At 50.5% G+C, this 25,030-nt stretch overlaps 1 protein-coding gene across 7 annotated transcripts in view; it reads right to left on the bottom strand.

Annotated features, from left to right (window-relative positions):
- The window catches only part of LOC139746992 (protein gustavus-like), a 215,069-nt gene that overhangs the window by 68,369 nt on the left and 121,670 nt on the right, over window positions 1-25,030 (bottom strand). Inside the window, exon 1 of one of the 7 annotated variants that reach the window (XM_071658701.1) lies at window positions 649-1,199. The exons of 5 other annotated variants lie outside the window; for them this stretch is intronic. The gene's annotated coding sequence lies outside the window, so the exon portion shown is untranslated. Of the gene's footprint in view, window positions 1-648; window positions 1,200-25,030 lie in introns of those variants that run through there. One more of the 7 variants, XM_071658702.1, reaches the window with a different exon arrangement.

Consider the following 25,030-nt stretch of genomic DNA (forward strand, 5'->3'; position numbering starts at 1 on the left):
GTCGTGGTGGGTGGTGGGATGATGTGAGGCAACACAACCGAGGAGAAGTGTGTTCACGTGAAAGAGTTCGTTGTAGCAGCGGCGACTGTAGTAGCGTCGAGAGAGCCAACGTCGCCTCCCCCCCACCCCCTTTCCCGCTCCCCTCCCCTGCTCACCTCACCAGCAATCTAGCTGTGTGCGTCTATCCGTCCACCATGTCCATAAACGTCCCTCACACACACACACACACACAAGTTTTAATTATTCCCAGCAGACACTAGGCAGGCACCCGAGGTCACATCTGTAGCAGGGGCAGCAGGAAGGGGGGCTGGGTTGGGTGGCGGTGTGGTGGACGCCCTACGGGAGTCAGGGTCCACAGGAGAGAGGCCGCTCCCAGCAGCCCACCACCACTGCCTCGGCCTCGTTCCTCCTATTTCATTAACGTATACTGGAGGCCCTCCACGCCCTGTGGTGACCTTAATCACTATTTATCCAGCGGAAGAGGTGGAGGAGGAGGAGGAGGAGGAGGAGGCCAACTTCTCCGTGCGCACTGTCTTATCGTTACTATCAATACCGAGTCTATCAATCCATACGGTCACGATGATTCACAATGCCGCTTTTCAGGTCAAGCAATGTTGCCTTCTTTTCCAAGGCTTCGTGGATACTTACTTTATCGCACCTCACGATAGATATATCGTAGGACAACACAGAGTCAACATGGCACACGATACGCACTTGCACTTCGCGCCGCGGGAGATCATCACACACACACGCGCGCGCACACACGCACGCACACACTATATTTCTAATGCGTAAGTAGCGTTAAGGGTGAGGCAGCGTGAGCCTGACTGTGGTGTTGCTACTGGCGGCGGCGGTGGTGGTGGTTGTGCTGGGGCCGACAAGCACTTCTCCACATGTCCAGCTCCTCCTCCCCCGCCCCCTCACACACGCACAAACGCTCCCACGCCTGCCACTGCACACGCCTCCTGACGCAGAGGTGTCTACACCCAGAGCTTTCACATTCACAAATCACCAAGCCCACCGCAGCGGGAACACTAGGTGAGTGAGTGAGTGAGTGAATGTGTGGCTGGAGTGTGAGTAAGTGTGGTGTGTGGCAGCGGGCTGGCGGCGGCGGAGGGCGTCCCGGGGCGGGCAGCGAGCACGTTCAATACTGGTGGTATGGTGAAGGTGGGCGTCTTGCCTCCACCAGCGCCCTCATCACACTGTCCGCCGCGCGTATCTCGGCCTCCTCCTCCTCCTCCTCCTCCAGGACACCCACCCCCAAGACCACGTTGCTGCTGCCCCCATCCCTCCCTCCCCTGCCACCACCACCACTACCACACTCTTGACATTATACCGCATATCTCCCTCCTCGGTGGCCTGCCTGCTGCCCTGCCTGCTTTCTGTCTTCTACTACTGCTACTGCTGGCTTCACCCCTAAGTAACCCCTCAGAGGGAGGGGAGGGGGCTGCATACGCCTCCCTCACCCGTCACCACCTCCCCTCACCACACCGCTCCAGGACAACACTCACTCCTCTCCCCTCGTCCTCTCCCAGCTCAAGGTTAACCGTCTCCCCCGGTACATAATCATGAACCTTAAGGAACTACAACCCTACGTACGTCCGGGTTACAACCCCCACCCGGCCACCTTGGCTTACAAAACAACACCAACTTACTAATGAACGAACATGAAGCCGTTTAAATCTCGGCCGGTCGAAACAATCTGGAACAGCTTGTGAAACCTGGCCAGACTCCCTCTCCCCTTGGCTGAGTCATTCCCTTCCCTCTCTCTCTCCTCTCTCTCCCCCCCCCCTCTCTCTCTCTCTCTCTCTCTCTTACTCTCACTGCCTCCCCTCACCCCCCCCCACCTCTGCCCTTTGCGTCAGTCCTCTTCCTACAACTGGAACCACTTGCCCTGCAACTCTCCCCCGGGAACCTCAGTACGGACACACGAAATTCTCACCTCTCCTTTAAATCCCTCCCCCCCTCCCTCCTCTCTCTTTCTCCCCCCACCAACCCCCTCACCCACTTGACCTCTCCCCTTAAACCCTGACACCACTCTAGCCCCTCCCATCACACACACACACACACACACACACACACACACACACCATACTCAACTCTCCTCTACTCTTTTTTCACTCCCACATGACCAACCAGCTCTTCCTCTCCTACATAGTTCAGCCTTCTCTCTCTCAACTCTCCCACATGACCTCGTCCACTCCCCTCACTCCCACATGACCCCCTCATCCTCCTCCTCTGTTTAGAAAATCAGCAAATTTAGTGATAAGCGGAAAATGAAGCGCTTTACACTGGGTGAACAGTGTAGTGAGTGTGTAACTTTCATGAAGAATGTATAACAATCAGGATGGTCTTCACTGTTAGGCTTCGTCCTCCCTCGAACACAAGCCGTTATAATTCCTGACTTCCACAGTTCCCTTATCTATGGCTCATGCACGACGACCCTACCACGAACACTATACCGCTGGCCGATGATTCCCCGCAAAGTAACCTGTTATTTTTATCTATTGTTACTTCTCGGCCGGTACACATCACTCAGTTAAGAACTACTGATGTATGAAAAGACAGTTAATAAGCTTTTGTTTTTCTAGGCACAGATTCCTGGTGCAGAGTTTGACTCAGCAAGTGAGTGAACTTTATCCTGCCACCACCGGCGTATGATGAACTCCGTCCATCACCGCGTTCATCATGATTTGATTTGTTCAATATGGCACACACTGACAGCAACCCCCCTTCCCCCCTCTCTCTCTCTCTGTCACAGACTTTCAGAGCCTCTGTGACAGTCTAATGTGGACTTCTCTACACCACTACATGTTCTATTCAAGAATGAATTCTTTATTCAGTATCTATCGTAACGTGTCTCTCTCTCGCTCGCGGGCGGGCCCACGCCGTGAGCCAGCACTTCAGTTGCTATCAAGTTTCACTCCTCAGGTCCAGGTTGGTCTATTCTTTCTGCCTCACCCACACGTGAGCTGCTGGCATTGAGTTCACAAACATACAGTCTCTCCGCCTCACACATAACACTCGACAACACGTAACTTCCATGACTCTCATCGCAACTCCACATATTCTTAGGACGAGCGGTACACGATAGCTCTGCCTTCCATAAAACATCGTTCTAAGTAAATGTAATAAAGCAAATCCTCTTCCTCCCTCTTCCCATAATAAAATATCCCCGCACTCCCCCGTCTCCCTCCCACCTACGACCCATGATGAGCCATCCATATCTATACTCCCTCGTTATTTCAGGCCCATGGACCCCTCTGTTCCCATATTTCGTCTGGTCTGTCCCTATGCGCGATTAAACTCCCCTCTTCTTGGTCTAGGGGTCGTCAACTCCCTAAACTCCCCTCGTCTTTGTCTAGGGATCATCTATACTCCCCAAACTCCCCTCTTCTTAGTCTGAGGGTTAAGTCATCCACTCCCCAAACTCCCCTTTCCTTATTCAGGCCAGTTCCCATCCACTGTACCACTGCCAGCCATTCCTTCACAGTCCCACAGCTGAATCAACCATAAAAATAAATAAGATTAAGCTTTTTAAAGTAAAATAAAGAGTCTAAGGAGAACACTGCTACAAGAGAAACGTACAAATCGAACGATATCTGTCCAAATAACGTAAAAGGCACGGGTCAGACGCATATGCAGGACAGACGCAATACATAACCAGGATATACAATGGCGGAAGACAAGATCACACGATCATCTAGACGAAATAAACCAAATGTACGGTATGGTGGATGAGGCAGGTCGGGAGGACATGCAAGCCAGCCCTGCAGCAGCAGCACCAGCAGCACGGGAGAGGGCTACAGTCACCGACCAACCGCTTCGTCGGCTCTCCACATCATCATCTCCCATGACAATATATTGGCCAGCCGTAATTCCTGTATGAACCCCATCCATCCTTCCCCACCTTACACTCTACGACCATGGTACCCCCCCCCCCCCCACTCTCTCTCTCCTCCTTCTGCCCATCAATATCACCCCCCCCTCCCTCCCCACTTCCACATCGACCAATACATAACGCCCCATCAACCCCCCCCCCCCACCTCCGGCCCTACACGTACGTACATCATGGATCTCTACCATCACAACTGAACATCACAAACACGGCCATTCATGGCCAACGACCCTAAACGTACGATGCGTCTGACATTGTAGTAATGGGAACGATCAGTCACTTAAGCTTCGTGAAGGATGCATGAGCACACAGGGAAGGAGAATGGGGTGTGGGGGGTTTACTAGACACGTATCATTTCGTGAAGACGGAAGATACGATCATGTGTGTTCATCACGTGTTCTGGGTGACAAAGACGAAGGTTGGATGCATTAACTAACTGTAAACACTCGCTATTAAGGAAATTGTTGATAACTTGCAAAAAATAATATCTATCCATTCCTTTGCGATGTTTGTTTTTTTTCTACATAATTATACTCTGCTATCGGCGGCACATCTGTGTTGTATCTGTCCATATAAATGCACTTTGTCCACTGAATCAGTGGCGGTGCGACAGAATACATGGAATCAGACACAGCGCTGGGCCCGTGAAAGTGTAATGAGCTTCTGTACGATTCCCGATGCTGGGAGCTACGCCAACCCGAGCATAAAGAACCCATACAACCCTCCCCTGACACGCACACGAACCCCCCCACACACACACACACACGAACCCGAACACCGCCTCCCACGAGTCACCAACACAGGGGCAGCCACGGATGTCTTTGTAGACACGCTTCCAAACACGCAAACGTACAGGAGCCGCTTGCGTCTTTGCGTTACGTTCAGGGGGAAACGTCTTCGGAACGCCCCTGCATCTGGGGACGCATGGGAGACGTATTGGGGTCGTCTGTGTTGGAGGTCGTGTGGGAGACCGCGTTCGGGCAGTCTCTTTGTTGGGGAACTTGAGGGAGACATTTTGGGAGCGTCTCTGGGGGATGTGCGGGTGGTGCTCACCGCGCGAGCGGCGGCGGCGGTCTGCCTCGGAGCACGTATGGCAGCCATCTGTATGTAGACGAACGTGTGGAAACATCTCTACATTTGGAGTGTTGTTAGAGACCTTTAAATATATCCCCGAGACATTCAGCTCCGCGACCGCCCTTCCTTGACTCTTATACACAAGTACGGACACAATTCACATTTCTACACAAGGTGGTGGTTTTACTGCACGGCAAAAATGAGTACACTTCACTCACACGTATTCCAAAGCACACACACACACACACACAGCTGCCAGTCGTATCCTTCCCCATATAGCCCCCCACACACACACACACACACACACACACGGACCCCTGGACCACCCACACGTGCAGTTGTATCTCATCCCCCCAGACCCCTACACTCAGGACGCCGCCAAGGTTTCCACACCCTACAAGCTAATCCATCCATCCCAACGAAAAACCTCACATACGTATGGCCGGGCACGAACACCTCACCTGAGGTCCCCTATTCATGGCCGAACATACCCGACCCCTACAAGTCCCACTGATGTCACGTACTGTAGCATTCAGTTACAGGAGACATCTCAGATGTCCACTAATAACCCCCCCACCACCACCACCAGCAGCACCCAGCATACCACGACCATGACAAGTCCCGACATCGTATCCTTACATACCCGACCCCCAGGTCCCTGACCTCCGCTACCAACCACATCTTAAGAAAAAATTATACGACCCTTCACACATCCTCTACCACTACCCGAGCACAACCAGATGCCCTGCGACCTCTCCTCATCGTGGGACAACAAGGACTCCACGTCCCCTGAATGCTACTGCAGTACTCGAGACTGAGACATATTCACATCGACCCACATCCCCAACAACCATACACGTTCACTTCCTACACGAGGCAGAAGTCGATCTCGGACACTCGACTCATCATGACCAGGCGAGGACGACCCCGGACATTCAGACTCGTGACCCAGCGACGACGACCCCGGATGTTAACACAGCCGAGGCACACAGAATCCCCTGTTCCCCCAACCTACCCACAAGAGAGCCACCTCCTGCTATATGCTGTCTTTGTTCACCACCAGAAGAATTATTTCAAATCAAAATCACATTAACTGCCCTCCGCGACCTGCAGCACGAACACACACACACACACACACACTAGTTCTCAAGCAGCTACTAAAGTGCGAGCGGGAGGAGGAGGAGGCGATGGTGGTGGGGGGTGCAAGGCGGTGACGTAAATACCCGGGGCGCCTGAGGTCCCCCGCCAGAGCCGTGCATCATCAGTAGCAAGGGCCTCCACCGGGGGAACAGAGGGGCCATGACCCCCCCACAAACATGCTCCCCTCCCTCCTACCTTCCCGCAACACACACACACACACACACACACACACAAAGCACTGGTCAGCACAATAACGGAAAAGATAATCATGTAGTAAACAGATAACTACTACAAAAGAAGAAACTCCCCCATATAAGATGCAATACGGGTTCCGAGTCCATGCGTAACGCACCTCTCGAGACTTGCACGACAGTGACCTTCGTTTGAAATAAAAGACGTGTGAGGGTTATGTACTTGGACTGCCGCCGGAAAGCATGTGAGACCAAAGCACAAAAGAGGTAAACAAAGGAGCCGGATCTTCTGGCAGGAGCAAGGAAAGAACTCCTTCGATGGGTAAAAATTTCCTTCAGAGGATGGGAACACAGGACGCGCGTCGTTCGATGGAAGAAGTGACAAGCCAATTCCGGGAAGAGAACCGAACCACAAAAATGACCTGAAAATCAAGTCAAATGGCTTGGACGTATGGAGACGACGGGCGAAAAGAGACTGACTACAAGTACGTACGAGAGAGGAGCCTTTTCGGAACGGGTTACGGTCAGGAACAGAGTGCCACAGGGATACGTTCTGGGACCACTGCTCATCTTGATATATGCAAATAACTTGTCAGAGGGACTGGGCTCATGCCTGAATATGGTCGCAGATGATGGCACGGTCGTGAAAGAGATAGTGAGGAAGATTGCATCAACTCACAAGGGCAGGCAACAAACTCTAAAAGTCTGGTGAAATTTAACCCGAGTACATGGCAAGTAATGAGGATGGAACACAGTGCTGGAAAGCCTTAATATGAAAATCATCGAACAAGAAATACGCTGCAGAAATCTGAGACGTATAAGAACAACAGCTTTGCTGGAATCACTGGAATAAAATCCTTGGATATGAATAAGGAAGAATTAATCAGTGTCAACATCATATGTATGAGGGTCAACACCATAATATGTTTTTGGGAGTTTGGTCAGCGTATTTCGAGAAGCACAAACAACTGGTATGAGGTCCTGATGAGAGACTAAAACATGGTACCAGATTTAAGAGAGCGAGTTTTAAGGCCACATATCTGTCCACATTGGAAAAGAGAAGAGTAAGAGGCGACCTGATCTAAACCTTTTTCATTATGAAACTAGTAGGATGACGTCAAGAGAGGATGGTTATTCGAAAGACACAAATACAGGAAAACTAGAGGCTGTAACATAATATCAAGCACGAACGTGTTAGAAAAGATGTAACGAAGCTCTTTATAAACATGATAGAGAAGGAGGCATGGAACAGCCTTGGTGATCAAACTGTGACTGTGAACAATACGCAAAGGTTCAAAAGCTGTACAATAGTAGAGGGAGTTCAAATTATTTGGTCCCACGAATGTAGCACAACTCCTCGTAACCTAAAAATATGCAAGATAAACAGGCAGAGAGAAAAGGGGGGGGGGGGGCTGGAGAACAAAGGTGGAAAGGGGGAAAAAGAAAAGACGAACAGAGAGAGAGAGAGAGAGAGAGAGAGAGAGAGAGAGAGAGAGAGAGAGAGAGAGAGAGAGAGAGAGAGAGAGAGAGAGTTCTGGTGCCTTACGGCGAGTGTGTGCGTGTGTGGGTTGAGGCATTACCCGGGAAGTAGGGGGCCAGCCAGCCAGCCTGCCACTCACATACAACACACCACATGCCGTCCCCCACCACTACCACGCTCTTCTGGCACACGCCACACCGACACACTCCAGGCCGTCCTTACTCCCATACATGAACCACAACACCATGGCTAAAACAACAACAACCAGACGTCCTCGCTGAAACACACGAGCAGAAGGGGTCGCCAAGTACCTTGGCTACAGTATGTGCTACAGCGAGGAGAGAGAGTGACAGGGAGGTTGAAACCCCCTTCATTTCGAGGGAGGGGAACCGCACACGACCCCCACTGCCGTCCCCTCCGTGATGGGTTGGAAATAGGCCTCCCCCGCCCGCGTGCTGCACCACCACCACCCGGACCCCACACGACACCAGCCACACGACGTGAGGGACGGAAGCCAGGCAGACGTGGCTGGGGAGGACATGAGAGAGAGAGAGAGAGAGAGAGAGAGAGAGAGAGAGAGAGAGAGAGAGAGAGAGAGAGAGAGAGAGAGAGAGTACTGGGACTCTCCTCCGGACAGAGCATCACCAGGCAAGACCTCCCATCTCTCCGGCAGAGTCCTACGCTGGGCCCGGGCCTCCTGCCAGTCATGGACAAGGATTATGTCCTCTTTCAGGCCCCTCTCAGCCTCCCAGACTCTAACCCTCTCTGGTAGGAGAAGAAAACATACTGTACGACATATGAGGCTAAAGAGCAGCAGCTGCTTTCTCCTGGCGGTCACTTAACCAGAGCATCACTTCACCAGAACATTACTCAACCAGAGGATCACTTCACTAGAACATCATTCCATCTAAGCATCAATTCTCTCAGGTTTATAACTGCGGTTGATAAGGTTAACCTTACTGCCCATGACCCCTGGGTACAGTGGACGGACAGAGGTGATCTTATCTCTACCAAATCATCACTTATTAACTCAAGGAATCAACACTTAAAAACACACAGGGAAATACAAGTGAATGATACACATCAGAGTTGATTAATACCATCCTCTTTCATCAACCCAAGGCAAGAATACCCAGGTGCAGTCACAGGAACCGTTACACACCATCAACTGGTTCATCAACACAAGTACAGAGGAAGCAGGACACCCAGGACCGACCAACCGACCAGGCACCGTTACAGGGAACATCAAACGCCGTCATCAACAATGTAATCCTACTGAAAGGATAATAACCCGAGAGATATCGTACACAGACAATCTTATCTGGTAAAGCATCAACAACGGTTATCTTCCCACTACAACCTCACTTCAGAATCGAAAAGAAAACATCACTTTAAAAATGAGTACGTAGTCTGAGAGAAAAATTAGATTCAATGTAGATAATTGTTATACTAAAGCATCAATATCGATTATGGAGTAATCAGGGTGAGAGTGAGGGAATTCAGTGGGATAACTAGACGAACGAGTCAAGGACGAGGGTATTGTCCTCCATCAAGTCATAATACATGATAACCAGGACGCTGCAAGTTAACAATACATGCGGTGGGTGGAGTGGCGCAGGGACACGACGAGTCCTGCCGGGACTGTCGTGGTGGTGGAGATGTGTTCCGGAGGTGGTGGTAGAGGTCATGGTGGTGGTGGCCGTTCTGGAAATGGTGGTGGTCACGGGAGAGACAACAAATTCTGAGAGACTGACTTTAAAGAATAATCTGATGGGGTGGGGGTGGTGGGTATGGGTAAGGAGAACAAGGGTAGGGGCATCAGGAAGAAGGCTCAGGTTGAGTCAGACATGGGGAGGAGGAGGAGGAGGGGGGGGCACCACGACCATTCTGTGTAAGGAAAGATGATACAGGCGACCAACGTGTCACCAGGCTGGTCGTGGGGCAGGAGGATCATAGGGGCGCCCCACGTGTCACCAGGCTAGTCCTGGGGCAGGAGGAGGATCATAGGGGCGCCCCACGTGTCACCAGGCTAGTCCTGGGGAAGGAGGAGGATCATAAGGGCGCCCCACGTGTCACTAGGCTGGTCCCGGGGCAGGAGGGGCACCTCATGTGTCCCCAGGTTGATCCTGGGGCGGGGGATGATAGGGGCACCCCATGTATTAGCAGGCCCAGACAGCCAGCGATACCGGAGGGGGCCCGGCCACAGGACACACCGTGTCATACCCCGCCACTATTCATCAGTCACGCACACCTAAAATAGCGAACAACCTCGAACACGGCTCCCGAGGGGTTAAATCACCGTGTGTGTGTGTGTGTGTGTGTGTGTTGGGGCAGGCACGTCAGTATGACCATATCGTACAACTGGGGGGGACTCAGCTGCCGGACGTCAAGACCTTCACGTCCTGCACAGTCATCTCAACACACAACTTCCACAGCGTCAATGCAGCTCAAGCTCATCTTAAGCTACGAATAAGCTTTGCCCTTTCTCTCACCCCCCCACTCCGCACACCCACAACATTAGCCCCACTTTCAAGGTACTGTATTCCCACACTACCACTCAAACTACCTTGCCCCCTCCCCTCTGTCATTACCCTAATTCATGCTGTTAACGAAGTGCACTGCGTATGCATAATTAGTCAAATTTTCAAAAAAATGCAATGTCTCTGGTAATCATATAATCACACTTGCCCACCCTCACCCTGGGCGTTCCTCGACCAGGTATCAGTGAGCCTCCTTGACTACATCTTCTTTATCCCATCCTAACCTTGGACGCGACATTCCCAAAGCCTTTTCAACTCCCACGTATAATTCCCACGGTCAACAATAATGGCCCGAGTTTGAAAGCATCTCAAACAAGGAAACTTGAGCATGATAAAGTCATAAATAATACCAAAATATATTTCACAAAGATATTTGCGAGTCCGGAGTAAAAGAGGGAAAGATCACTTAACGCAATACCAGGAGAACTAGACACATACGTAGCGGCAGAGAGAGACGGTTGAGTTCAACAGGCAAAAGGCGGGAGGAGGTGACCTGTACGTAGTAGTAGAGCAACTCTGGTGAAACCCTGTTAGGTATACTGGTAGGTTAAGTAGGTATCTCTTGCCTACAACCTCTCCATCTACTGACACCAATCACAATACTGCTGATATACCCTCGTCCTGACGGCCGAGTCTCTCTCGCCCCATTTCATCCCATTCTAAACCTCAGCTCAGGTGTGCCTTACTGTACGATTAAGATATGTGAGGTGGTATACGACCCGTTGCCGTACGCATGGATACCGCAAACTGTCTTCTTCCCTGATCGCTGACTCACTGTCAACCAAACGTTCTTTCATGAATCTATCGAATGCAAAGTTGGGCTGACGCCTGATCTCTTGCCAATGCAAAGGAGGTAATCAGTGAGGAGCAGCAAGACACAGCGAAGGAGGTAACCAATCCAAAAGGAGTTAAATGACAGCAAAAGAATTAACTGCTGCTATGGAATGATTTACATAGCCAGAAGCTAATCGTGATTTCAATAATGGACTTACTTTAATTCGAACCACATGAGAATTTTCATTTGTTTCCGATAAGAAAATAATGTAACGGTGAGGACATACAACTTGCATCTCAATCTCGTATGAATCAACGCCATCTATTCGAAGAGAGCCATTAAAGTCCCCCCTGCTAAGTCTCTGACCCGGAAATTTAACTTGATAATGATGATTGCTATTGCAGAGTTGTGGCAGCTGCTCAACCACCCACCAAGCACCATGAGCATTGCAAATCTTGCATCATGAAGGTGTGTGAACCTTGGGCACGACGGTACGACCCATGACTATAACGGTACGACCACTGCGTGTGACGGCGTGACCTTTGATTACACCCTCATGGGTCAGGTCAAAGACACTTAAGGGTTGTATATTCGTGCTTTAAAGGGGTGACTATCTAAACTGGGATAACCTCATATTAGCTCTGGAGTAATTACCTACTTATGCAGTACTTGGGGGGGAGAGGGAGGAAGGCTGAGGTCTACAGTCGTAGATCCTTGTAGCGTAACCGCGCGCGCACGTTTGTGTGTGTGTGTGTGTGTGTGTGTGTGTGTGTACGACGATGAGGACCGCTCCCCTCAAGTCTCACGTGGTACAGGTTCAGGGCAAGTTTCTAATACCACTGGGACTGATGATGGCCGTCCCTCTGCAGCGCATACTTCCAACAGAAAAACTAAAGCCCGAGCGCCTCGAGCTTGCCCGACTTTCACCAGTCTGACCCTTCTTTATCCTGGCTCGCTAACCCCCGCCGTCCCACCATCCATCCCCAACGATCCCTAATCCCATCCCCACTCTCATCCCACACTCATTCCTCTAACCTCCACCCGCATGTCACTTCCCTCCCATTCCTTCATGCCAGACCCTCCCACTCACCGCCACACCTCTTGATCCCTTCTCACGACACCCATCTCCTTCCAGCTGGTCCTTCAACACCCCTAAGATCCCATCCCCAGGTAGGGTACTGTCCCACCTGGGATCACCCTCCCGGCTGTTCCTACGCTCCCGTGTGATGATCTCCCACATCTTCATGGAGGGAGTACCCCTACTTCCCAGCTGGTTCTCCGCTGGCCCCCGCCCGCCAGCCGTCCAGCTGGCGCTTGGCTGGTACAACCGTATACCCCCTCCCCTCCCAAAGCGGCAGCTGACCACTACCACTCACCCCCTCCCCTCCCACAGCGGCAGCTGACCACTACCACTCACCCTCTCCCCCAACCCTAAAGTCCAGTTCAAGGAGGACAGGGGTAGCGAGCGGGGGGGGGGTTTCTGGGGAACACTTATGATAATGCATGTCGCTGCCTCACCCATCACGGGTCAAGGCAAGCATGATTTAAGCATATCATACCGCAAGCACGGACGCATGCCAGCCTGCCTGCCTGCCTGCACTCATGGCAAAGGCAGGAACATAACGGCACCACCACTAGTCCTCCGCCGCTAGACTCCCAGTTTCTTGTAAGATCAAATTATCTTAACTTCGCGTCTGGGAAGTGCAATGGATAACGGTCGCCCGGTTTTTCTCGGCCAACTTTCTGTACAATAATTAAGTTCTTTAAGAAATTTAATTCCTTCCTCGCCTCAAACTCGTAAATTACTTTTACCTTGTTGCAAAGTTCACTCTCATTTTGGGTTCTCTCAAGAAACACATCAGTATTCTTATCATGAGAAGGCCTGGGTAGACGACGGTCCACAGCTCGCGGGAGTAAATGCGATCGTAGGAACCTGGCAATGACACATACAATTACCGATAAGACGACGTTAACCGAGGTCTGGCGTCTGGTACTTACCAACGACGTGGGGAAGCAAGGAAGCCAAAGATGACGAGGAGGCGCTGGAATGAACTGGAACAGGGAACGAGAAGGGGGAGTGGGTGGGTCCGGTGGGGTGGAAAGCACAAACTCGCCGATGGAATGGGATGGCATTGATACACACAGATGAGAGAGAGAGAGAGAGAGAGAGAGAGAGAGAGAGAGAGAGAGAGAGAGAGAGAGAGAGAGAGAGAGAGAGAGAGAGAGAACGGATGGGTAAAAGAGGATGCGGATGGTTACGGGATAGTACGAAAGGAGACTACAGACGGTGAAGTGGGAGACGAGGACGCGGAACAGCGGAGGGCAGGCGGGAGGTGCATGACCAAGAAGGAGGGGAGGAGGTGTACAACATGATAGGGGGAGAGCACGTGGGGTGGGTGAGAGCCAGGCTCTTTATAGGCCACTGTATAGTGAGGTTAAGGGACGGCCGGCAGTTCCGTGACCCTTGACCCCCCTGGAGTGCCGCTACCCAGACTGTGACCCTTGACCCTGAGGTGCTGCCACATAATTGTCCAACAACGTGACCCTTGTCCCTGGGGTGCCGCCACCCTGTATAACTGGCAACCTACTAGTCCTCGCCCCACTACCCTATGCAAGGGCCTGCCCTCCACCCTAGTGCCACCACCCTATACATCTAAAACCCTAGCCCATGCAGACGCCACCAACGCTCTAAATAGCATCAGGTAACCCAGTTACACACACACACACACGTCCGGGAACCTCTCGACCTACTACCACCACTAAGAACGGGACATCACGTCCACCGACACCAAGACGTCTTCAACAAGAACCTGCAAACGTCTTTAAAAGTGTGTCTAAGGAGCCGGTTGGTGGCTACTTGGCCCCCGGAGGATACAGCTTAAAAAACAGACCGGTTGATCAAGTCGGACCTCAGACAGTCTGGTGAAGACGGTGCTGCGTGGCGGGCAACGGTCCCCGGCTCCCACACGACTGTAGCACTGGAAATGACGAGGGAAACAAGCAGTCGTGAGAGGAAGAACATCTCTTATGAATCCGGCACACAGGCGTTCGTGAGACGGCACAATACCTTCCGGGGATTCTGCTCCTAACGGAGCAAATCTCTCAAGAATCCGGTACTCCAGCGTTCGTCATATGGTACCAATCCATTACAATTCCAACCCATCAGCGTTCGTCTGGTAGATCCGACTTGCCGCTGCGTCTCGAGCCTGGGGCGCTGGTAAAGGAGCATTCTTACTGAGGAAACGACCAGGAGCCTCACTCGGTTCAGGCCAGACCTAGCCTCGCCTGCCACAACGATACACACACACACACACACACACACACACTACACCATGGAAAGTCACACCACAAACACACACACCCAACACACATGGACAACCTCACCATGATTCTTCCTAAATACTCCACACTTCTTGCCACCACATCCTGTTACTGCCAATGCTCGAAAGCAGGATGGTACAACACTGTAGCAGGACGGTACGACCCTGGAGCAGGACGGTACGACCCTGGCTTGGGTACTGACGGCTTCACATTCTATCTACCCGACCCTTCCAGGTCAGGTCAAGGAGCCAGGCCATCAGACCTCAGGGTCGCACCGTGGTGCTCGTGTGGTCGAGTCATCTGAGCAGAAGAGCCATACATGTGGTCATCTGCCTACCTCCCTGGGCTTATCTCCCCCTTATGTTTACGCTGGCTCCCCGTGCCAGGCTTAACATTCAATGTTTTGACAATACGAACATTGACACAAGATATCATACTACATAACATGATTGGAAAATATATCTCAAATATAGTTTTGCTTTCTATCTTTCAAAAAGAAAAAATACTAAGTTTTAGATGAAATTGGAGTTGATTACCGAGCTACCACAGCCCCGGGCGAGCTGTCTTGATACCGGCTTGGCTGGCGGAATGGCCAAGGGCAGCGTGGACCGCACTGCACCACGGTAAAAAATGTGTGTGTGAGAGAGAGAGAGAGAGAGAGAGAGAGAGAGAGAGAGAGAGAGAGAGAGAGAGAGAGAGAGAGAGAGAGAGAGACTTAGTCACCTACTCGGTGTCTCAGACAATGGGTTCCTACCTGAAGGTCTGGTCTCTGCGCGGAACATACACATAAACAAACGCCTTCATCAGCCCCCCCACCCCACATGAAGCCTCCAACCCCAACAACAGAAGTAACTCTAGGTCGTCACAGAGCTCGGTGCTACCAGGCCATAGAAAACGGGCAACAGGAAGGCCCCCCCAATGATGGCATCACGATCTAAAATTCAACGTGGTAATTACGGCAGTTTGCAAGTCTAATGTTTCCGATGAACGCAATATGGCGAGGGTGGGAGGGAGTACTGTGTTATGAAGCTCATCATCCACACTGGCCTGACTGGTGCTGTCATGGGCGAGGCCGTCACCGAAGCCAGCTATCACACCCCGTTACCTTTAAGCGGTGAGACTTGTAAAGTGATCGGTGTATGGGAGGAGAGTTGCCGAGCGCGGGTGTGGGCGTCGGGGCGCTGACGGTGTAATGGGCCTCCTACGTTCAACCTCACGGCTCATAATTAATCACCTCATGTCCTCGAGAGAAAAGTCCAATCATTCACTAATCAATCAAATCTTCACGAAACAAAATTAAAAAATTCTAAGTCGATGGTGTGGTGGGATCAGACGTATGCCGCTAACAGAAGCCTAGCAACTTACACAAGGTGGAATTACTCCCGAAGATATTTGCAGACCCGACTTCTGAATGAGGTAATATCATCGGGCGAAGGAAAGGGGAATGAAGGCAAAGACTACCACAGTTCTGCTGTACGAGGAAAACTGAGTGGCATCAAAAAAGGTCAATCCTCGTATACGTGGTCTACACAAGAGAAACTACAGCAGCACCATCATAAGGTAATGAGCGAACGATCATTAATCTCTCAACCGAAATTCTCTGGTTAGAACTTGTACGACCCGTTACAACCCTGCAGTCTGAAACACGAGAATAATTCGGAGCCGCTGAAATGATTTAGGACTTCCTTCCCCGGGCCGAGTACTACAAGGCCCAGCGCTATATAATTAATCCAGGTCTCCATTAACATTCACCAGTTAGATTAAATAGGCAACATTTTTCCCCGACGTGAGCGGCAGCTGCCGCGCCGCCATCAACGAACGCCCGCCATTAAACATTCAACGAGTTAGCATACATTTTCTGGGACCTGGTGAAGCTGCCGCCCTCACCGACTCCCGCCTCCAGCGTCCTGGTGATGCTCTCTGCCTCACCAGCAGCAGCTGATGGTGGCGCGCGGGAGGACTGAGTCGAGTTACACCACCCTCGCCAGCAGCTCACACTGCGTAGGGTGGTGAACATGGTGGGGAGACGAGAGAAAAGACACACATATGACGGAGGCAGCAGCGGAACCCAAATCATCACCATGATAATGAGGAACGCGAGCTGACGAACTTGCTCCTGCTGCACGGGAAGTCTTCCTGGAGGGAGGACCTTCTCCTGCCAGGGGCACATCTGTCCTCCAGGGAAGTAATCACCGGGATTACTCTTCACTTCTGCCGCGAGAAATCAAATTAAAAATAAAGTTTGAACAATAATCCCTTGAAATCCTAATGGAAGCATCAAAATATGGTATATGTTGCAAACGTAGCTTTAATATATATATATATATATATATATATATATATATATATTATATTTTGATCTGATGGGGTATGGATGGTAGATGATGGGATACAGGTCCCATCTTAAGGGCTGTCAGGACCCCAACTAGTGAAGGGAAATGTTCTTACATTAACAGAACGATGGGCTTCTGCTGATGGGCTCCAGGATATAGTGGTCACCTGACGGGACATGGGTTCCAGCTGATGGGTCATGGGTTCCAGCAGATGGGCCGTGACGACACAAAGTTCGGGGATCCTACCCTGGTCTCCAAGATATCAGGTGACAAGAGCGGCCAGCCTTCATTAGCACAGTGCTGGCGAGGGTCAAGTGTGACGGGGGGGAGGTCAGGTGTAGATGACCAGGGCTGACCTCTGGTGAACGGGAACCCAACACCACACACACTTAACACCGCCAAATCTTCGGATATACAAGACACTGAAATCGCACCATTTACCTTCAAATTCAGTGTTCTCACACGGTGGGGTGGGAGGGGGGAGACGTTAAGTATGTATCATGTTCCATCTGCATGTGTCGGGTGTCCCAGTACACAGGGGTAACGTAAAGTAAAAGAGGAAGGGGATGTATGTACGGCTGGGCCTGCGTCCTGTTTGTGGTAGCGCCACTGTGGCAAACGCTGCCGCTCTCATCAGCAAGGGATCTATATAATTACTTGTTAGAGGTCGTGTGACTCACGACACTAACTGCCCCTTCGTGCAGGTGCGCCTGGCTGCTACCCTGGGGCGGCAGTGGTCGTGTGAGACGGGCGGCGGTGTGGGCGTGGAGGATCAACCAAGAAGAAGAAAAAAAGAAAAACGACTCATGTCCACTTAATTCTTTGTGCTGGTATATAGTAAAGGAAATCTATATATTAGAACAGTGAAATAGGATCAGACTTCTATTCTAAAGACTCGACTTTCGAAATGTGATATAAACGTTTCCGTTATTCCTACGTTGGTGCGACACTAACGTTTAATGAATGCCTGTCAATAATAATTTGTGGAGTACAGAAAGTTGTAGCTACACTCGTAGGGCCCCACCTCGTGTGTGTGTGTGTGTGTGTGTGTGTGTGTGTGTGTGTGTGTGTGTCTCAATCGCGTACACGTGACAAATTCAGCTGAAATAGGAGCCGATCTGGTCAACACCATCACGTTACTTGATCCAGACCCAGGGACGCGGACGTCTGTGACGCACACCACAATTATACCAGTAACAGCTTACCCGACCATGACGAGTAGGAGGAGTCACTGGTGCAGCTCAGGTCTATCCTCTACACATCACAACGCGTCCGTCAAAAGGCAATCGTATCAGTTGTGGCTATGATGGGGGGAAGGGGGGGGGGGAGGATGGGGCTCGGAGAATGGACTGGAGAGGAGTCGGGGTGTGTGTGTGTGTGTGTGTGTGTGTGTGTGTGTGTGTGTGTGTGTGTGTGCATGGGGGTACTCGGGCGTAGAGAAGCGGGGGAGGGGTATCATATGGGTAAGGTGAGGGGGAGGGAGGGGGGAGGTGCGGGTGGTGGAACTGGGGTCGAGTTACATGGGGTAGGGAGGGAGGCTGGGCTGGGCAGGGTATTTTTAAGCTACCCCCAGAGAGCGTTACCCGCTCCACACAGGACCTACATCCTTGGTCATCCACCCAACCGGGAGGCCGTCGTCACAGCGTATGTATGTATGTATGTATGTATGTATGTATGTATGTATGCATTGTATGTATGTATGTACACTGGTGGGGCCCCATCTCTTGAATAGTCTCTACTAGCACACAACTTTCTTATCTCTCTATGCTGTCCGGTTCACATTATTCTGTCCATCCATCACTCACACTGTAATATAAAAGTTCCTTACAACTTTCCAGAACAAGTTTCTTGATTAATTTCAAGTCCCGGCCTCTGGTTGTTCTATCCTCGCATCTTTGGAAGAAATATTCAACGATGAGTTGATCAAAACTCGTTTCAAACTTTAAAGAATGTGACGATGTCACTCCCTTACTCTTCTATCTTCCGTGGTGGACAAATACAAGGCCTACAACCTCTCCCTGTTAATCCCATCTTAATTTTGGTAACTGGCAACACGTTGGGGGCGCTAGTGTACTCCAGAGTCCGCCTCACACACACAGATTCCTGCAGTTTATTTCCCGCTAGAAAATATTTATCCGAAGCCTTCCTTCACTGTGTTCCGCCCTCATTACCCTCCATCTGCTTGTGTTGCATTTAACTGACGGTGTGGCGGAACAACTTTGCCTCCTGAGCAGGTTCCCTTGAAGGCCGATGTAATCAACCATCTTCGCTTTATATCTGACTCCGGCACAATCCTCTAACACAGGAGGCTAATCTTCTAGCAAGTCATTTACAAAAATCATGTTGAGCAATGTGGGTGGTTCCATGACGGAATCCTGCGGTACGTCACTGCTGTAATTAACTCATTTCGATAAGACTCCCTAACATGCGTCATTCCTTCCCTTCCACAGGTATTCTATCCACAGAAAGTCTCCCTCCTCATTCCTGTCTGATGGTCTACCTTCTTCCCCCCCAAAGTGGTACGGAGCCAAATGCCTTCTGGCAGTTCAGCACAAGTAATCCAGCCAACCTTCTCTTTAGTCTAAACCGGAGATCACTTTCTCATAGAAATCTACGAGGTTCGTCAACCATGACCTCCTTTCCCTAAATCTGTGCTGTCTTTCAACTAGTCATCCACTACTTTTTCATCAACCTTTTTCAGTGCTTTACACACCCACACTCGTCAGGTAGAGCGGCTGCAGTACACTGGATCTACCCGGTCTCTTTTAAGGAAAGCTATAAAGTTTACCCTCTTTTCATTCTCTTGGCTCTACCTTTCCCCAGCAACATCTCAAGCGATCTGGCAACCGTATCTGCGCATGTCCTCCGCACGTACTGAGCCTTATGCATAAGTCACACCCATCTAAGGATTTTGTTTATATGTTTTCTATATAATCAAATGTTTTCCAAGGTCTCCATATTCCATTTTACTGGTGTTGCTACAGCATCTTCAGGAAAAAAACACTTGTGAACTTGTCATTCAATTCCTCACATAATCGCATATCATCTTTCAACTGCTCTCCCCTCCGAATCCCTCAACCTTACTAGCTGTTCTTTAAATGATAATAATTTACCCCAGACGAACCTGAGAGAAAAGTTATGGACTGTATCCTGTCATAACCACAATTTTATTTTCGAACTCTCTTTTGTTCCTACCTTCTCAACCTGCCAAATTCATGCTTTCAAACTCTGTCTGGCTGGCTGGGGTGTCGCCTGCATCTTCGTCAAAGAACATCGCTGAACTCCTTTGCTTTTTGATACCTTTTACAGAGCCACACTTCATCTAACCTTCCTTCTGTATCTTATGGTAAAGGTATCCATGTTTCTACTGCTTTGCTGTACACTACACAACGTACGTGTGTGTGTGTGTGTGTGTGTGTGTGTGTGTGTGTGTGTGTGTGTGTGTGTGTGTGTGTGTGTCCCTCCACCGCCGCCACCCAGTAGGTAGGTGGTGGACACTCAAGGCAGTTCTCCTTTAAGCCTTCAGCCAGCGTCTGCAACCACGGCTCCTGCTCCCGGGTGGTGTGTGTGTGTGGTTGTGTGTGTGTGTGTGTGTGAGAGAGAGAGAGAGAGAGAGAGAGAGAGAGAGAGAGAGAGAGAGAGAGAGAGAGAGAGAGAGAGAGAGAGAGAGAGAGTTGTATGTGGGAGGTGAGAGAAAGACACAACAATGGTTTTCTTGCTGGTTGTGGTCGCCATCATGGCGGACCTGCTACCATAAATCCCCTTCTGCGCGTAACATGGTAGTGATGGCATCCAGGGTATAATGGCAGCCCCATGGCACGGTGGTATGGCAACTCCCATGGCATAATGGTGGCCCCCACTCCCATGGCACAGTCCTACGTCGTGCCTGACACGATCGGCAACAGTAAGACACACTGGCAACAACGGTGACGTCGGCAGTGAGAAGGTAAACATAATGTGTACATGGTGAGGTTACGTTACGTACCAGCTGTGTCACTGTTCACTGCCGGGTAGGGAGGTAAGGTCCGGCACTGCTCACTGCTGGGTAGGGAGGTAAGGTCCGGCACTCCTGACGACGAACGACGGTGCCACCCTCAACACATCAATACCCATGAAGAAGACAATTAAGCACTCAGGCACGACCCTTGAGCACTCAGGCACGACCCTTGAGCACGCAGGCACGACCCTTGAGCACTCACGCCTGACCCTTAAGCACGCAGGCACGACCCTTGAGCACTCACGCCCGACCCTTAAGCACGCAGGCACGACCCTTGAGCACTCAGGCACGACCCTTGAGCACTCAGGCACGACCCTTGAGCACGCAGGCACGACCCTTGAGCACGCAGGCACGACCCTTGAGCACTGAGGCACGACCCTTGGGTGTTATGACCTGTCCTTTGCCCTGAAGCACAACGGCCAAGGGTCGTGCCAGAGAAGGTATACAGACAGTGAAGGACACACACATAAGAACACGGAAGACAAACGTACCATTACACTGTACGTCAGTGTCTCTCAGCCACAAGTATCTAAAACCTTCACATCAATATTCCAAAATCTGTTACACATTCTACAAGTACACGCTCACCGTACCCACCAATTTGTTCCTTTACATGTATAAAAAAGAATCAGTTACATTTTTACACTTGAGGTCTGACATAAATATGGCGTGAAAACCAATTTCAAGACGGATCTTTTTATATCATATTTTTCTCTCATATCAACAGCCTTTTCTGGCGACAGAATTCCTTTCCCGACACTTCTAACTTCATGAAAATCATTTTTAAGATTTTCTCCTCACTTCTATTGTCCGTTAATTTTGCAACAAATATAAAAATTCTATTCTCTGTCCATTACATACGTTGCAAAGTCGCCACTCTACAGTTTCCTTAAAATCTGTCGCGTTAACCACTCATTACCTAGGTATGACACTAGGGAAACATACACACATGAGGTATGACACCAGAGAACCATACATACACGAGGCATGACGCCAGAGAACCATACATACACGAGGTATGACACCAGAGAACCATACATACACGAGGCATGACACCAGAGAACCATACATACACGAGGCATGACACTAGGGAACCATACATACACGAGGCATGACACCAGAAAACCATACATAAACGAGGTATGACACTAGAGAACCATACATACACGAGGGATGACACCAAAGAACCATACATACACGAGGCATGACACTACAGAACCATACATACATGAGGTATGACCTGGTGAACAAGTATAAATGAGGTACGACAATAGACAATGATGCGTCGCTTCAGTCACTGTTATCGGGTTATATACACATGGAATCTGAAAGCTTTCTATAACACTTCGTGCTCTGCAGGAGACATTATGGTACGAGATAAAGGATCTTGTGTAGTATTACCGGTTCATCTTGTTCACCAGTTCTCTGCTAGGGGTTTCTGGTTTTTAAAGGGTCCACACCGGCCAAAAACTCACTGGTTTCTGTTGACCCTCCGTTCTCTATAAATGGTTTCAGATTCCACACAGCCACTATGACGCTAACCCAGGCAGTCAGGTGTGTGGCCAGTGTTCAGCTCCCTCATAACCCTGGACACTTTAGCTCCCTGGCAATAAAACCTATCTCGCTCTGTGTGCACAGTCCTGACCGTAAAATGATGGCGCCAATTAGTAGTAGCAGTAGTAGTAGTAAGAGTAGTAGTAGTAGTAGTAGTAGTAAGAGTAGTAGTAGTAGTAGTAGCAGTAGTAGTAGTAGTAAGAGTAGTAGTAAATGACTTATACGCAGTAAAGACTCGCTCATTAATACTGATTCGACATTACGTGAGCAGAGGGCATTCCTGGCGTCGTCACCCCTACTGCAGCGTACACTGGGAAAATGTTGGAATAGACACACAATGCCACCCGCAGCTCGCCAGACATTATTAGGACACGGGAGGGCGAGAGAGAGAGAGAGAGAGAGAGAGAGAGAGAGAGAGAGAGAGAGAGAGAGAGAGAGAGAGAGAGAGAGAGAGAGAGGCCTCTGGTGGACAGTTGATCCTGCAGGAGCTCTTTTTACCCTTAAATCTCTCTCTCTCTCTCTCTCTCTCTCTCTCTCTCTCTCTCTCTCTCTCTCTCTCTCTCTCTCTCTCTCTCTCTCTCTCCACGGCGCCCGAGGGAGAGTGCGTGTCGTGGGCCGTGGTTGGTGAGTGTCTGGGGGTAGGGGAGGGGAGGCTGCGTGTCGTGGTTCTCGTGGTAGGGAAGAGGGCAAGTGAGGGGTCAGGACCCGCCCACCTCGTATCATTAGTGGCCAAGGCCGCCATCAAAAGAGAGAGAGAGAGAGAGAGAGAGAGAGAGAGAGAGAGAGAGAGAGAGAGAGAGAGAGAGAGAGAGAGAGAGAGAGAGAGAGTTGGGATCCTCCCGGAACCTACACCATACCCCACTAATCACTGACCCAGGTGTTGGTAATGGTAGTAGTACACCTGTAAACAAAACGTAACACCGTAACGCCCCTCAAGAATCCGGCAGAACATGTGAGAAACATCGCAACACCGTCACACTCCCCGTCACACGCCAAGGAGCACGAGGCTGAAATATATAATTTGTGGACGAAAATCAACCAAGGACGGACGGCCGGACAGAAACCAGTCAATACAGGTGACAGCCACATCACCATGGGGCCAGCAGGCACTGGCTGGCCCACCACGGAACCCACCACCACAGAACCCACTACGTAAGTCATCTCACTGCAGAACCCATCACCTCCAAGATGGAACCCACCACCTTGAGTCAGCCCACTACACTGGGGGCCGAAAAAAAAAACCACGATTGAAAATTTCGACACGTCGATATTTTCAACCACGTGTTCATAATTCAATTGTCACTTGATAATCATCATTCTGTTCTTGAAACAAAAACAAGAGATGTTCATAACTTACCCAGAATCATGACCTGTACAGAACTACGATCACGTGTGTGTGAGCCACGACCCCACCCAATATATGAATGCTCCTCACTTCAAGGGTTTCTCCTTTTTATGAAACGGTCAGGTTTCCTCCATCATTCAACTCTGCCAGCGCACGTCTTGTTGGTCAAGCTGCCAAGCCAATGCCATTCAACCAGTGGGTTGAATGGCTAAGTACGATCTCCCACGTACCACAGCGAGACACCAGACTCGTCCTGTGGAAATCAACAGTCGAGTTGACGACGGGTCGTCAGCCATGATCATTACGTCTTCCATCTTTCTCGTTCCTTCCTCAGGGAATATCTAACCCCCGTGACCACGACGGCACGACCCTTGGGTATGACGGGCGTGACCACGACGGTACGACCCTTGGGTATGACGGGCGTGACCTCGACGGTACGACCCTTGTGTATGACGGACGTGACCTCCGACCTGACCCGAGGGTCGCGTACGGTCGTGCTCACAGAGTCAGGATGTTCAGGGGGCCTGTAAAGCCACGTTACCTGAAGTACAAGAGGTGCGGGGTTCTCTTGGTACGGCGTTCCGTGTGGCTGGTTATCTCTGGCCCGAAACCTCGTCTGCTGCCACACTATCAATCACCTTCGCTCATCTCTGACTTCTGCTGCGAGAAAAAAAAAAAAAGAAGAAAACTTACGACTTCTGATCCAGTAGACCGTGGCGACCGCCCGCTGCATCACACCATCAACAGACTGTGGCAAAGGCACTGTGTTGACAGCCTTCTGTCTGTCTTATACAATCACTTAAAATTCGGCGGGAACACAGACAGTTCTCTTTCAAAGATTCATGGTGTTTCAAGCTGTTACTCGAAGCAGAGTGAGAAGTACTGTACCTCAGGTTTTCACTACGTTGTGCCGCAGTTCTCAATACAACTCTGCTCCATTTAACTTGATTTAACTTGCTGGTTCTGCCACGTCTCTCACTACAACATGATTTTCTGTTTGTCAGCGCGTCATGAACTACAGTTTCCATAATTCAATCATGTAGGTATCGCCTGTGCGTTCTGGCAACACCTCCATGTCTTGAAGTAACCCTGTCTCGAAGTCTTCAGTGGCACTTGTATACTCTGTAGCCAACCGTATATGTCTAGTTCAGTTCCCTTACTAGGTGATGCTAGCTATCTAGCGAGGTGTCGAAAGAACACTTTACTAACCTTCTACAAGGGCGGGTGCAGGCAGGCAACACCACCAATCATGAGGGCCTCTCGCCTCCGTGTGAGACACGCCCGCAGCGTCTGGCCAACCTGCAGTTATCCTCCTACCGTTCACTGCAGGCGGGGACCATCACACACCATCATTCCTCGGAGTTCGTTCTCCCGCCGTCTGA

This window comes from Panulirus ornatus, chromosome 67 (assembly GCF_036320965.1).
Source record: "Panulirus ornatus isolate Po-2019 chromosome 67, ASM3632096v1, whole genome shotgun sequence".
Lineage (NCBI taxonomy): Eukaryota > Metazoa > Arthropoda > Malacostraca > Decapoda > Palinuridae > Panulirus > Panulirus ornatus.